The following is a 16,217-nucleotide window of genomic DNA, read 5'->3' on the forward strand; positions in this document are numbered from 1 at the left end:
GGCTTTTCTCCTGTGCAAAGGGAAAGTCCTTGGAATGTTTTGAGCAGAGAAGTGATTTGACTTAAGTGTTCAAAAGTTCTTGAAACTCCAGCTGTTTGGAAGTAGGCTCTAGGGGCAAGGGTGGGAGCAGAGCTCAGTATTGTCATGATGGTGGCTACAGAAGTGGTCAGATTCTGGAGTTTTGTTTTGTTTTGTTTTGTTTTGCGGTACGCGGGCCTCACACTGTTGTGGCCTCTCCCGTTGCGGAGCACAGGCTCCAGACGCGCAGGCTCAGCGGCCATGGCTCACGGGCCCAGCCGCTCCACGGCATGTGGGATCTTCCCGGACCGGGGCACGAACCCGTGTCCCCTGCATCAGCAGGCGGACTCTCAACCACTGCGCCACCAGGGAAGCCGTTTAGTTTACTCTTGATGTCTCCTTGCTATTCAGCTCCCTCTAAGCTTGTAAATTCACATAATTTGTGTGAAAGCACTAAAAAACATGAATTTCAGTATTAACCCAAGCAAAATGTAATTAAGGAAGTAAATCTATAACAGAAAAAAACACGGTAATTCTTTGCAATGTCCAAGAAAAATGGCTTTTGGATTATCTGCTATTAGGAAGTATTTTATTCATAAGCTCTTCTCTCCTCATTCATTTATTCACTCTTTAGTTATAGGGAACATGCTAAATACACAGGACTTGGACCCTTGTTTGAGGCAGATCATGGTGCTGAATTGATGCTGCTGAATTGATGTTGAGCAGCTGTTATCACCATTCACCTGTGGGTCTCCTTCCAGAGGTGTCCTTTGATCCTTAAGAAGAGCTGCAAAAAGTAAAAAAGAAAGAAAACAATGAGCACTGGCCACACTTAGGGCTTTGTCTTTTGGGCAGAGAGTTCAAGGTGGATTTACAGGTAAATCTTTCACAACCAGATGCCAATTATACATCTGAGTCTCACCCTCCGTGGATCTTGTCCTAATCTCCCCCAAAATACAGAGGTCACTTTGAAAGTGCCTCAAACATACTCTAAATTACCAGGATTTAAAAGGATAATCACCCTCTATCATTACTTGCATCTAGCAGCAGAGTAAAGAGGAAATTAAATGCTTCTTCATTCTTTCCTACAAAATGAACTAGAATCTCCCTCAATCTTCCCCACATTATATGTAGGAATGGAACACAACAAAATGCTTCTCTCTCTCTCTCTCTCTTTCAAAAAGGAAAAGGTAAAATACAGCCTGTTCTAAAACTTTCACAGTTGAAGAGAAATTCCAGGGAGAGTTCTGTTTCTACCAGAGGTTTTGATATATTGTGAAGGTCTGAAAATATTTACAAGTTCATGAGAGGTTAGGTGTCTAGCAAATGAGATGTACCTTATGAAATATTCAACAAAAACTGTTGAAGTCTTTATAAGTATGTTACCCTACATATTTTATCATCAGTGTTCAGCAAATCCTTTATGTTTCTTTTTAATAAGGATACTCCATCCCAACATTTCCCTTCTATTTCAAACTTTTCCATAGGCTGGCCTGAATGTAAACTAGAAATCTTGTGTTTTACTAACTGCAGGGTGCTCAGCTTGAGCTCCGTGAATAAAATATGACTCTGATCATTAAAACGTAATAAAAGCCAGTGCTTTGAAACCTTAACCTAAACAAGCTTGCTCTCGGATCCTGGAGGCGAACTTCAGCTGTTCTCTAAGCAGGGGCTCCTCTGCAGAAAGCCCAGGCCTCATACAAACCATTGGAACCTGCTAATCCGACATGTGCTGCTAAGCACACAGTCAGAGCCATTGCCACAGTAGCGATCTCCCGGTGGCTCTCAGCGCTTTGTCATTTTCAGGCCACCAGAGTCTTCCTACTCCCACTCTCCTCCCACAAAGATTAAATCAAGAGGTAAGAGTCAGGCTCAAAGGTTACATGTGTGGTTCAGTGTCCCTCACCTTGTCTCTCCAAAAATCTCCTTGCAGGAGAACAGACCAAGGAGACTTCGATCAGCTCATTCTTTAAGGGAAGTTTCAGCAAATGTTCACCAAGATTAGCCAATGGGATTGAGAGGAGAAGACCCTCAAGTAAGTAGTGTGGAAACAGCAGTCAAACTGTGCTCTTGGAATTTCTTTTTTACTGGTTCAAATGTAACCCGCACAGCAGTGGGTAGGAAATAGCCCTAAACTGCTACTCCCACCAGGATTCCCCAGAAAGGATGTTTAACTCCCAGAGTTAAACCTTAAGGCCTGTGTTTCTACGCTGGGGTGAAAAGGCCAATTTCAGCTCACACCCCAAGATGGAAGTCACTTTTTCTGCTCAAGAGAACGTAGTTCAAGGTTTCCCTCCTATTACCACAGAACAAACAGAAAATAGAACTGCCCAACTAGAGGGAAAAGAGATTTTATTGAAGAAAAAGGAAGTAAATAAATAAAAATTCCCATGTAATATGTAACCGATGTCAGATTTCTTTGCAGTGCTTAATTTTATACTTAAAGGGAGTTTGGGGCAGTCATGTAAAAAGAATGATAACTTCCTGGTGGGAAAAAAAAAAGGACTGAAAGTCTAAATGCAAGATCCCAAATATCCTTGTGCTGGGGAGGTGTCACTACAACAAAAAGATGTGTTTTGATTCTACTGAAACACTGATCACGGTAAGTTTTTACTCATAAGACATGGCTAGCAGCAGAGGGAAAACTAGCTCTCATTTTTATTCTATGGAAAGCCTCGACTCTCTCACTGTCTATCTCGTCCCCTTTCTCTTATACTTTGCTCTCTCCCTCAGCTTTTTTTTTTTCTGTTTTCTCTTTCTCTTCTGTTTCCCTTCGTATCACTTCTGTCCACTCCCACTTCTGTAATCTTCTAGAAGTATAATGATTTTTGTAGTGTTTTTCTGTAAGTCATTGGGGCTCAGTCTATTTAAGGGCCATATATGGAAGGAAATGTACACGTAAGGACGTAAAATGAAAAATAAGTCTTGTCTTCATTGTGTGCAGAAGAAGAAACATTTCAAAATGACATACTAAAATTCCCACTCTGCCGTTCGTGGATATATTGCCACAAGGCACCCTCTTCTTGACCTTCCCTAACCAACAAGCCAAGCTTGTTTCCGTAAATTACCTGATTGCTTGTTCAGCCAAAGCCATGTTTGGCCACGGGGCTGCTCCCTCCTCCTATGTCTTCCATCCACACTACCTACCCCAGTCCCAAATTTTCACAGCCTTGGACAAACCTTAGGACAGTCCTATCCCTTCCAACTAATAGCGGCCTAATTCATGAAGCTGAGTCAGCAGATTTCAAGGGGCACTGCCAAGCCTAGCAGATGACATGCACAAAAACAGCAGAGATTTTCCAAATAAAGCAAAAGAGGATTGTTAGACTGCCCCACAGCACAGGTGTCCCAAGTATACCTTGCCCTCCTGGGCCTGTTCGTCTTAGATTGAGTCCCTGCCCTTCCCCCACCCACTCTGCTCTGTTTCCCAGATCAGTTGGCTTCTGGCTGGGTTCAGCCAATGGGAGACACTGACTGGAGGAAGGACGAAGCCAGTGTGTCTCTCCTCTTTCCTTCCTGCTCTGGACTATTTTCCCCCTACTTTTCTGCTTTAGACAGGACTCTGAGTTGACAATCTGTTCCTCGGTTGTTTTTTCAGCCTCTTCCATCTCCAGGGAAACCAGTTCCCTGAACTCCCTCTGTTTTCTGGGCATATACCCAGAGAAAACCATAACTCAAAAAGACACACCCCAATGTTCATTGCAGCACTATTTACAATAGCCAGGACATGGAAGCAACCTAAATGCCCATCAACAGACTAATGGATAAAGAAGATGTGGTACATACATATACAATGGAATATTACTCAGCCATAAAAAAGGAACAAAATTGGGTCATTTGTAGAGATGTGGATGGACCTAGAGGCTGTCATACAGAGTGAAGTAAGTCAGAAAGAGAAAAACAAATATCATGTATTAATGCATATTTGTGGAATCTAGAAAAATGGTACAGATGAACCTGTTTGCAAGGCAGAAATAGAGACAGACGTGGAGAATAAATGTATGGACACCAAGGGGGGATGGGGGCGGGTGGGATGAATTGGGAGATTGGGATTGACATATATACACTAACTAACATGTATGAAATAGATAACTAATGAGAACCTGCTGTATAGCACAGGGAACTCCACTTTGCTGTACAGTAGAAACTAACACAACATTGTAAAACAGCTATACCCCAATTAAAACAAAACAAAACAAAACTCCCTCCGTTTTAAATGCTCACAGTAGTTTCCAGTTTTCTGGATGGACCTTGACTGATACATCTCCTTAGGAGCAACCACCTTTCTAAAAGGCAGCACTACTCCTGTCTACCCCCGCTCCTAACATCCCCACGCCACACGTGCACACGCATTTCAGCCACCACCTACACAAATGCGCACCTTCCATTCTGCCAGTCTAGTTAAATGCCTGTCACTGCAGGAACTGCAGATCTAATTTTCCTCCACTAGAGGAAATACAAGGGACTAGCAGGTCAGGATTCAAATCACGGAATAGGAGCTGTCTCCCCAGCACCCAGCACCTGTCCCTAATCCCAGCCCAGTCATCATAAACTGAGCAGTCAAGTGACAAAAGCTTCCCTGGAGCTTCCCAGATGGATGCCAGGGAATCAGAAAACCTCATGAGATGCTACAGGAAACTTCATTTGAATGCATACATATGTTTTGTTTTCCTTGGGAGACAGTCTGTTTATTTCGTTGATTTCTCAAAGGGCCCACAAGTCTAAAACTGATTAAGAAGAATGTGACTACATCAAAATTTAAAACTTTGTACATCAAAGGACACAACAGAGTGAAAAGGCAACCAACCCAATGGGAGAAGATAGTTCCAAATCATATATTTGATAAGGAGCTATGTCCAGAATATATAAAGAACTCCTATATCGGGGCTTCCCTGGTGGCGCAGTGGTTGGGAGTCCGCCTGCCAATGCAGGGGACACGGGTTCGTGCCCCGGTCCGGGAGGATCCCACATGCCGCGGAGCAGCTGGGCCCGTGAGCCATGGCCGCTGAGCCTGCGCGTCCGGAGCCTGTGCTCCGCAGTGGGAGAGGCCACAGCAGTGAGAGGCCCGTGTACCGCAAAAAAAAGACACAAAAAACTCCTATAACTCAGCAACAACATCAACAACAAAACCCAATTAAAAATGGGCAAAGGACTTGAGTAATACACTTCTCCGAAGGCCAAAAAACACATGAAAAGACTTCACTAATTATCAGGGAAAAGCAAATCAAAACCATGGGATACCATTTCACCCCCGTTAGGATGGTTACTGTAAAGAGAAAAAAAACAAACAAAAGCCAAAAAACAGAACATATCAAGTACTGGTGAGGATGTGGAGAAATTAGAACCCTTGTGCACTGCTGGTAGGACTGTAAAATGGTGCAAACTCTATGAAAAAGTGTGCGGTGGATCCTCAAAAACTTGAAAATAGAATTACCGTATGATCCAGTAATTCCACTTCTGGGTATATACCCAAAAGAATTGAAAGCAGGGTCTCAAAGAGATATTTGTACACCCATACTCATAACAGCAGTATTCACAATAGCAAAAGAGTGGAAGCAACCCAAGTGTCCATCAGGAGACAAATGGATAAGCAAAGTGTGGTACATACAAACAATGGAATACTACTCAGCCTTAAGAAAGAAGGAAATTCTGACACATGTTACAGTGGATGAGTTTTTTTTTTTTTTTTTTTTTTTTTTTGGTACGTGGGCCTCTCACTGTCGTGGCCTCTCCCATTGCGAAGCACAGGCTCCGGACGCGCAGGCTCAGTGGCCATGGCTCGCGGGCCCAGCCGCTCCATGGCATGTGGGATCTTCTTGGACCGGGGCACGAACCCGTGTCCCCTGCATCGGCAGGCGGACTCTCAACCACTGCACCACCAGGGAAGCCCACAGTGTGAGTTTTAAGGACATTAGGCTAAGTGAAATAACCAGTCCCCAAAAGACAAATACCCTATGATTCCACTTATATGAGGTACCTAGAATAGCCAGATTCATAGAGACAGAAAGTACAATGGTGGTTGCTAGAGGCTGGGAGAGGGGAGACTGGAGATTGTTGTTTAATGGATATAGATTTTCAGTTTTGCAAAATGAAAAGAGTTCTGGAGATTAATTGCACAGTAAGGTAAATGTACTTAACACTACTGAACTGAACACTTAAAAATTATTAAGATGATAAATGTTATGTGTATTTTACTGCAATTAGAAAACTTTAAAACAATTTTTTTTAAATAAAGGTGAAACCTACCGTATACTTGAGATCCTGTTTTTATTGCCCAAAAGGATGGATTAAGGAAGATTGGATTCAGGTCACATTATATCTTTTTATCTCCACAACTTATATAATTTATTGAGTTGGGATATCGTTCACTTAGTTTAGAGGTGTGAAACTGACCAGAATTTCTTAGATGAAGATGACTTTGAAGATGTGGTTCAGAAACGTCGATTTTAGATTTTAATGGACATCACATGATAAATGGACTTACTGCTGTGTAGCTAATGCTGGTAGCTCTGCCCTCTGATGAAAGAAAGCAATGTGATATGATGAGAGGAAATTTAACCTGGAGTCAGGAAGTCTGGGCATGAATCTTTGTCCCATCACTGATGACCTAGGGCAAGTCAAACAACTTCTCTGAGCCTCAGATGTTCTGTCTGTAAAATGAGACAGATAATCCCTGTTTCTTATTTCCTAGTGTGTTATGAGGCTCAAATAGGAAAATAAATGGAAATACATTTAAAAACTGTAAAGTGTGATCCAGAAAAAAGGTATTTAGTCTAATTCTCACTTATGATCCTTGGTTATATTTGCCTTCAATTATTGTTACATCACTTTTCCAAGTCAATCTATTATTTACTAGTTCTATTGACTTAAGCAACACAGCACACAACAAAGAATATAATAAACACTTAATACCAGCCTTGTGAAAATTATCTTCTAATCTTTATTAATGTGCAGGCATATAACTCTATATTGGAATTAGTTGTTGTCTGCTACTTTATGTTCTGTTTTTTCCACTTAACATCATACCCCATTCTCAGGTATTAAGAGGAATTATGAAAATATCTCTGTTACGTCAAATATTAACATGCTATAGTTTGTGGCATCATTCCTCAAGAGGCCCTAGTCTTAAAATATCAGCCAATAAACAGAAGCCTTTAGAGACAAACTGATGAACAGAATATGCCCTTGCACAAAAGTGCCAAACTATAATCTGACGGAATTGGGAACAGAAGTGTTGTCAACCTTTTTGGCTGAGAGAGTTCTGAGGCAATGCCCTAAGGAAGACAGAAATGATGAGTGTGGTAAGTGACGGTCCTGGGAGAGAGAGACCTAAATTCTGCCAAGTTTTTAACCAAGAAGCAAGACGAGATTTATCACAGGTGAAAAACCAAAACCGTCCAGTAGGGAACCAAGAGCAGGGAGACGGTACATAAAGTGGTTCACAATTTCAGCAGCAGTCCGTAAAACCTGTGTTTGAGTTCTGATTCTGCCACCAACTGATGCCACTTACTTATCATTGGGAAGGATACCTAACCTCTACAAGTCTCCATTGTCCCATCTAAGAGAAGAGAGACTAGTAGTATCTAACTCATAGGATTGCTTGGAAAATTGAATGAGATAATACATATAAAGCACTTCACACATGCTCAGAAATCACAGATGTAAGATTAAATTTGGCAATGCATTTCTATATCTTAAACACTCACAATGTGAAGGCTAAATGAACTCTCTGTGGAGTGCTCAAGTCATATCAACCTTGCAGGAATCAGATATACCCAACAGGAGGTGCCAACTCAGTCCGTTTTTAAGGATGTTAAATTTAAAAAGCAGCACTTCTGTTATTGACACATTCAGTCAGTGACAAGATGGCACCCATACCTCCTACTATAAACCCTTGACTGGGTGCAGGGTACAGTATGTACTATTTACAGATGTCTGATCATCTAGCATTTAATAAAGCAGTGTGGCAGCCAACCCCACCTCAAGTCTCGGGTACTTGAAATTCATCCTTCATTAGATAGCAGTATCTGTTGGCAAAGAAAAAAGTATTGAAGTCCACTTCTCGACATTACAAATTCTGGATGCATAGAAAACATTTCTTAAGCCGCTAATGAGAAGTAGGTTTATCCAAGTATGAAAGCAAATCCTGTGATCTGAGGAAGGCAAGGGGCATGAAAGCAGCAAGGACTCCACGGAGTTACTAAATTCCAAGGGTCTGAAACTGCTCAACAAGCCACAACACCCAGCAGCTTCAAAACGTGTTTTTCTTCTTAGGATTGACCCGGGAGCAACAGTTGGCTCATTTGGCAGAAAAGCTACACTTTCCAACATGTAGAAAACAAGGAGTTGATGTGGGGAAGGAGGCTTGTGCAATTTTCCTGTGTTTCCAGTATTTGACTTTTACAGGCATAACCCATGCCCCAGCAATTCCATTCCTAGGTATATGCTCAACAGACAGTCATGCATATGTGCACGTACAAAATAGCAATAGCAGCTTCGTTCATAACAGCCCCAAAGTAGAAACAACCCAAAGGTCCATAATTGAAATGGATAATTAAATTGTGGTATATTCAAATAAATGAATAATAATCAGCAAAGAAAATGAATACACTACCACTGCACGCAACAGTATGAAAGAATCTCACAAGCATAACGTCAAGAAGCCAGATAGAAAACAACAATATGTGCCTTATGATTGCTGTTTTAAAAAGCTCAAAAACAGGCTGGCCTAATCTATGATGCTGAAGGTTTTGAGAGTGATCACCTTTGCGGAGGAGGAAGGGGTTAGTGAGTGGGAAAGTGTCCACTGGGGCTTCTGGGATGCTCATAATGTTCTCTTTCTGTTTTAAAAATTAATTAATTAATTTTTAAATTAATTTTTGGCTGCGTTGGGTCTTTGTTTCTGCGCGCGGGCGAGCGGAGGCTACTCTTTGTTGCGGTGCACCGGGCTTCTCATTGCGGTGGCTTCTCTTATTGCAGAGCGTGGGCTCTAGGCACCCGGGCTTCAGTAGTTGTGGCATGTGGGCTCAGTAGTTGTGGCTCACGGGCTCTAGAGAGCAGGCTCAGTAGTTGTGGCGCACAGACTTAATTGCTCCGCGGCATCTTCCCAGACCAGGGATCAAACCCGTGTCCCCTGCATTGGCAGGTGGATTCTTAACCACTGTGCCACGAGGTAAGTCCCATAAAGTTCTATTTCTTGACTTAGGAGGTAGTTAGTGAGTGTGTTAGCTTTGTACTAATTCATCCAACTGTCACTTTGATTTGCTCACTTTTCTATATGCATATGTACTTTAATTTTAAATTTTATTAAAATAGATTTTTACCAAATTGACTAATACCAAAAAATGGACAAATTGCCTTACTAGATCAGACTGATGGACAATTCAGTCTAACTTCCTTATAATGAAACCAAGAGACATGCGTTAAAGTTGTTATCTGTACTGTCATCATTAAGTTAAACTTCTTTCTTTTGTCCAAATAACCTGCTCTGATGCTTTAATCTAATAATCCATTATTACCTTCTTGAAGTTGATTATTTTTATTTATTTGATTTAACAAGTTCTATATATTCATTACTGCTATGAAAAACATTGCCTTCTATGTATTAAATGATCTATTTCAAGCCTCGAGGGGTATCCCACCCATGCTAGTATGCCAAAATTTAATCAGTAAGTCCACTTTCATATTTTATAATTTTATCAATGTGTTTGGTATACTTTCTTCATATTCATATTTCCAGATTCAACACTTCTAAGGTTTAGTCTTTGTTGGTAGAACCTCAGATTTGGAGTTCCTTTTTTATACATGACCTTCTGGCTTCCTGAGCATTTTAGCAGCCTTCTTTGAACCTGGTCTGCGTTCATTAAGACTTTTTTTTTTTACTGTTTATTTATTTATTTTCTTATTAGTCATCCATTTTATACACATCAGTGTGTACATGTCAATCCCAATCTCCCAATTCATCCCACCACCACCACCCCCCACCACCACCGCTTTCCCCCCTTGGTGTCCATATGTTTGTTCTCTACATCTGTGTCTCAATTTCTGCCCTGCAAACCGGTTCATCTGTACCATTTTCTAGGTTCCACATCTATGCCTTAATATACGATTTTTTTTTTCTCTTTCTGACTTATTTCACTCTGTATGACAGTCTCTGGATGCATCCAAGTCACTACAAATGACCCAATTTCATTCCTTTTTATGGCTGAGAAATATTCCTTTGCATATATGTACCACATCTTCTTTACCCATTCGTCTGTCAATGGGCATTTAGGTGGCTTCCATGTCCTGGCTATTGTAAATAGTGCTGCAATGAACACTGGGGTGCATGAGTCTTCTTGAATTATGGTTTTCTCTGGGTATATGCCCAGTAGTGGGATTGCTGGGTCATATGGTAATTTTTAGTTCCTTAAGGAACCTCCATACTGTTCTCCATAGTGGCTGTATCAATTTACATTCCCACCAACAGTGCAAGAGGGTCCCCCTTACTCCACACCCTCTCCATCATTTGTTGTTTGTAGATTTTCTGATGATGCCCATTCTAACTGGTGTGAACTGATACCTCATTGTAGTTTTGATTTGCATTTCTCTAATAATTAGTGATGTTGAGCAGCTTTTCATGTGCTTCTTGGCCATCTGTATGTCTTCTATGGAGAAATGTCTATTTAGGTCTTCTGCCCATTTTTGAATTGGGCTGTTTGTTTTTTTAATAGCGAGCTGCATGAGCTGTTTATATATTTTGGAGATTAATCCTTTCTCCATTGTTTCATTTGCAATATTTTCTCCCATTCTGAGGGTTGTCTTTTCATCTCGTTTATGGTTTCCTTTGCTGTGCAAAAGCTTTTAAGTTTCATTAGGTCGCATTTATTTATTTTTGTTTTTACTTCCGTACTCTAAGAGGTGGGTCAAAAAATATCTTGCTGTGATTTATGTCAAAGAGTGTTCTTCCTATGTTCTCCTCTAAGAGTTTTATAGTGTCCGGTCTTACATTTAGGTCTCGAATCCATTTTGAGTTTATTTTTGTGTATGGTGTTAGGGAGTGTTCTAATTTCATTCTTTTCCATGTATCTGTCCAGTTTTCCCAGCACCACTTCTTGAGACTGTCTTTCCTCCATTGTATATCCTTGCCTCCTTTGTCAGAGATTAGTTGACCATGGGTGCGTGGGCTTATCTCTGGGCTTTCTGTCCTGTTCCATTGATCTATATTTCTGTTTTTGTGCCAGTACCATAATGTCTTGATTACTGTAGCTTTGTAGTATAGTCTGAAGTCAGGGAGTCTGATTCCTCCAGCTCCGTTTTTTTCCTTCAAGACTGCTTTGGCTATTTGGGGTCTTTTGTGTCTCCATACAAATTTTAAGATTTTTTTGTTCTAGTTCTGTAAAAAATGCCATTGGTAATTTGATAAGGATTGCATTGAATCTGTAGATTGATTTGGGTAGTACTCATTTTCACAATATTGATTCTTCCAATCCAAGAACATGGTATATCTCTCCATCTGTTGGTATCATCTTTAATTTCTTTCATCAGTGTCTTATAGTTTTCTGCATACAGGTCTTTTTTCTCCCTAGGTAGGTTTATTCCTAGGTATTTTATTCTTTTTGTTGCAGTGGTAAATGGGAGTGTTTCCTTAATTTCTCTTTCAGATTTTTCATCATTAGTGTATAGGAATGCAAGAGATTTCAGTGCATTAATTTTGTATCCTGCAACTTTACCAAATTCATTGATTAGCTCTAGTAGTTTTCTGGTGGCATCTTTAGGATTCTCTAGGTATAGTATCATGTCATCTGCAAACAGTGAAAGTTTTACTTCCTCTTTTCCAATTTGTATTCCTTTTACTTCTTTTTCTTCTCTGATTGCCGTGGCTAGGACTTCCAAAACTATGTTGAATAATAGTGGTGAGAGTGGACATCCTTGTCTTCTTCCTGATCTTGGAGGAAATGCTTTCAGTTTTTCACCATTTAGAATGGTGTTTGCTGTGGGTTTGTCATATATGGCCTTTATTATGTTGAAGTAGGTTCCCTCCGTGCCCACTTTCTGGAGAGTTTTTATCTTAAATGGGTGTTAAATTTTGTCAAAAGCTTTTTCTTCATCTATTGAGATGATCCTATGGTTTTTATTCTTCACTTTGTTAATATGGTGTATCACACTGATTGATTTGCATATATTGAAGAATCCTTGCATCCCTGGGATAAATCCCACTTGATCATGGTTTATGATCCTTTTAATGTGTTGTTGGATTCTGTTTGCTAGTATTTTGTTGAGGATTTTTTCATCGATGTTCATCAGTGATATTGGTCTGTAATTTTCTTTTTTTGTAGTATCTTTGTCTGGTTTTGGTATCAGGGTGATGGTGGCCTCATAGAATGAGTTTGGGAGTGTTCCTTCCTCTGCAATTTTTTGGAAGAGTTTGAGAAGGATGGGTGTTAGCTCTTCTCTAAATGTTTGATAGAATTCACCTGTGAAGGCATCTGGTACTGGACTTCTGTTTGTTGGAAGATTTTTAATCACAGTTTCAATTTCTTTACTTGTGATTGGTCTGTTCATATTTCCTATTTCTTCCTGGTTCAGTCTTGGAAGGTTCTACCTTTCTAAGAATTTGTCCATTTCTTCCAGGTTGTCCATTTTATTGGCATAGAGTTGTTTGTAGTAGTCTCTTAGGATGCTTTGTATTTCTGCGGTGTCTGTTATAACTTCTCCTTTTCATTTCTAATTTTATTGATCTGAGTCCTCTCCCTCTTTTTCTTGATGAGTCTGGCTAATGGTTTATCAATTTTGTTTATCTTCTCAAAGAACCAGCTTTTAGTTTTATTGATCTTTGCTCTTGTTTTCTTTGTTTCTATTTCATTTATATCTGCTCTGATCTTTATAATTTCTTTCCTTCTATTAACTTTGGGTTTTGTTTGTTCTTCTTTCTCTAGTTCCTTTAGGTGTAAGGTTAGGTTGTTTATTTGAGATTTTTCTTGTTTCTTGAGGTAGGCTTGTATAGCTATAAACTTCCCTCTTAGAACTGCTTTTGCTGCATCCCATAGGTTTTGGATCATCGTGTTTTCATTGTCATTTGTCTCTAGGTATTTTTTGATTTCCTCTTTGATTTCTTCAGTGATCTCTTGGTTATTTAGTAACGTATTGTTTAGCCTCCATGTGTTTGTGTTTTTTACGTTTTTTCCCTGTAATTTATTTCTAATCTCATAGCATTGTGGTCAGAAAAGATGCTTGATATGATTTCAATTTTCTAAAATGTACTGAGGCTTGATTTATGACCCAAGATGTGATCTATACTGGAGAATGTTCCGTGCACACTTAGAAGAAAGTGTAATCTGCTGTTTGGGGATGGAATGTCTTAAAATATCTATCAAATCTATCTGGTCTATTGTGTCATTTAAAGCTTGTGTTTCCTTAGTAATTTTCTGTTTGGATGATCTGTCCATTGGTGCAAGTAAGGTATTAAAGTGCCCCACTATTATTGTGTTACTGTCTATTTCCTCTTTTATAGCTGTTAGCAGTTGCTTTATGTATTGAGGTGCTCCTCCTATGTTGGGTGCATATATATTTATAATTGTTATATCTTTTTCTTGGATTGATCCCTTGATCATTATATAGTGTCCTTCCTTGTCTCTTGCAACATTCTTTATTTTAAAGTCTATTTTATCTGATATGAGTATTGCTACTCCAGCTTTCTTTTGATTTCCATTTGCAAGGAATATCTTTTTCCATCCCCTCACTTTCAGTCTGTATGTGTCCGTAGTTCTGAAGTGGGTCTCTTGCAGACAGCATATATATGTGTCTTGTTTTTGTATCCATTCAGCAAGCCTGTGTCTTTTGGTTGGAGCATTTAATCCATTCACATTTAAGGTAGTTATCGATTTGTATGTTCCTATTACCATTTTCTTAATTGTTTTGGGTTTGTTTTTGTAGGTCCTTTTCTTCTCTTGTGTTTTCCATTTAGAGAAGTTCCTTTAGCATTTGCTGTAGAGCTGGTTTGGTAGTGCTGAATTCTCTTAGCTTTTGCTTGTCTGTAAAGGTTTTAATTTCTCCGTGAAATGTGAATGAGATCCTTGATGGGTAGAGTAATCTTGGTTGTAGGTTCTTCCCTTTCATCACTTTAAGTATATCATTCCACTCCCTTCTGGCTTGTAGAATTTCTGCTGAGAAATCAGCTGTTAACCTTATGGGAGTTTCCCTTGTATGTTATTTGTCGTTTTTCCCTTGCTGCTTTCAGTAATTTTTCTTTGTCTTTAATTTTTGCCAATTTGATTACTATATGTCTTGGTGTGTTTCTCCTTGGGTTTATTTTGTGTGGGACTCTCTGTGCTTCCTGGACTTGGGTGGCTATTTCCTTTCCCACGTTAGGGAAGTTTTCGGCTATAATCTCTTCAAATATGTTCTCAGGTCCTTTTTCTCTCTTTTCTCCTTCTGGGACCCCTATAATGTAAATGTTGTTGCATTTAACATCATCCCAGAGGTCTCTTAGGCCGTCTTCATTTCTTTTCATTCTTTTCTCTTTATTGTATTCTGCAGCAGTGAATTCCACCATTCTGTCTTCCAGGTCACTTCTCCATTCTTCTGCCTCAGTTATTCTGCTATTGATTCCTTCTAGTGTATTTTTCATTTCAGTTATTGTATTGTTCATCTCTGTTTGTTTGTTCTTTAATTCTTCTAGATCTTTGTTAAACATTTCTTGCATCTGCTTGATCTTTGCCTCCATTCTTTTTCCAAGGTCCTGGATCATCTTCACTATCATTATTCTGAATTATTTTTCTGGAAGATTGCCTATCTCCATTTCATTTAGTTGTTTTTCTGGAGTTTTATCTTGTTCCTTCATCTGGTACATAGCCCTCTGCCTTTTCATTTTGTCGGTGTTTCTGTGAATGTGGTTTTTGTTCCACAGCCTGCAGGATTGTAGTTCTTCTTGCTTCTGCTGTCTGCCCTCTGGTGGATCTGCTCATTAAGTCTTTCTGAAAGTTTCAATTTGCAGTGATGCTACAGGAAGTGGGTTAGCTCTGCATTGCCTGAGCACCCTTCCCTTGCATGCCCAGCCTCCTGGGCAATTTTGGAAGCTTTCAGGAAGATGAAAATTGCCAGCCTGGCTGCCCTGTATCCCAAGCTGTTAGCTCACCTTTTGTATATGTTACTGAGAAATGAATTATTTGTATTTGTCACACTGAGGGTCATCTGTCTACCTCATTCTTGGAACACTCACAGAGCCTTCCATTCGCTTTCTGAAATAAATCTACTAGAGATCCCAAGCGTTTCTTGATTCTCTTTGTAAAGTTGACAACATCAGTGTGTATTCCTGCCTTCAACACAATTATAAAACAATTAAAAATGTATGAGCTCAGCATCAACTCCTACATAACCCCACATTTAGCCTTGGTGATCCGGAGAAGTACTTATGTAATTTTTAGTTGACATTTCCTGGCATTAGTCTGGTTTTCTTATCCTTGATAACACATTTCGCAAAGACTATAATAATGTTTTTTTTAAAGGAATTTGACATGAAGTCTAATCTATAACCTTTTGAAAAGTCATATATGCAGTAGTTGACACTTATCTGAATAATGACAACAGCAACAACTAACGTTGGGATCTTACCATGTACTGAGGACCCTGATCAATGATTACATGCTTTTATCTCTTTTAATCCCTTCAGATATCCCGGGAGGTGAGTACTGTCACCATTCCAAGTTTACCAACCAGGCTGAGATAACCTGTCTCTCACTGGTAGAACCTAGCTGTGAATTCAGGTGTGCTTGATGCTGTCTACACTGCTGGCACATCACTGCTGCCCCTTCAGCATATGTAACTTCCTTAAATAATCTAACTAGATACACCACACTGTGTGAAATATTATGAATCTTAATTATCCTATATTAAAATGAAAACACCACAATGCCTTTCAAAGTGAAATTTAAGTTATTTTTGGATTAGGAATGCTCTTAAGTTATCCACCGCCATTAGCATTGGTAATCAAGGTTTGAAAGCAAACAGTAACAATTTAAAGAGTGGTTGAAAAAAATACTTGGCTCAAAGTTTTGGTGCAAAGAAAAGAAAGGAACAGAAAAGAATCTCCCTTCTTATCTGACTTTATTGCTGCAGGTTACTGTGATCCTGTTGCTCTGAAGATATTGCTGGTAACCAAATCTGTAGGCAGGAGGATTAGGTATCTTTAATTTTATTTTTTACTTTATTTTTTTCCTCAT

General features: G+C 39.6%; 2 long non-coding RNA genes across 2 annotated transcripts in view; one reads left to right on the forward strand and one right to left on the reverse strand.

Annotated features, from left to right (window-relative positions):
• The window catches only part of LOC113633412 (uncharacterized), a 45,557-nt gene extending 41,849 nt beyond the window's left edge, over positions 1-3,708 (forward strand). The window contains exon 4 of the long non-coding RNA XR_003438185.1: positions 1,952-3,708. This is a non-coding gene — a long non-coding RNA (uncharacterized LOC113633412). The remainder of the gene's footprint in view (positions 1-1,951) is intronic.
• Positions 589-8,223, reverse strand: LOC113633405 (uncharacterized). Its single transcript, XR_003438183.1, has 2 exons — positions 7,999-8,223; positions 589-805 (listed from the first exon to the last, which is right to left on the reverse strand). It is a non-coding gene; the product is annotated as an uncharacterized LOC113633405 (long non-coding RNA).
• Between the last annotated feature and the right edge of the window lie 7,994 nt (positions 8,224-16,217).

The sequence above is a fragment of the Aethalodelphis obliquidens genome, unplaced genomic scaffold (assembly GCF_003676395.1).
Source record: "Aethalodelphis obliquidens isolate GAN/ISIS:26980383/991018 unplaced genomic scaffold, ASM367639v1 scaffold2, whole genome shotgun sequence".
NCBI classification, from domain to species: Eukaryota; Metazoa; Chordata; class Mammalia; order Artiodactyla; family Delphinidae; genus Aethalodelphis; species Aethalodelphis obliquidens.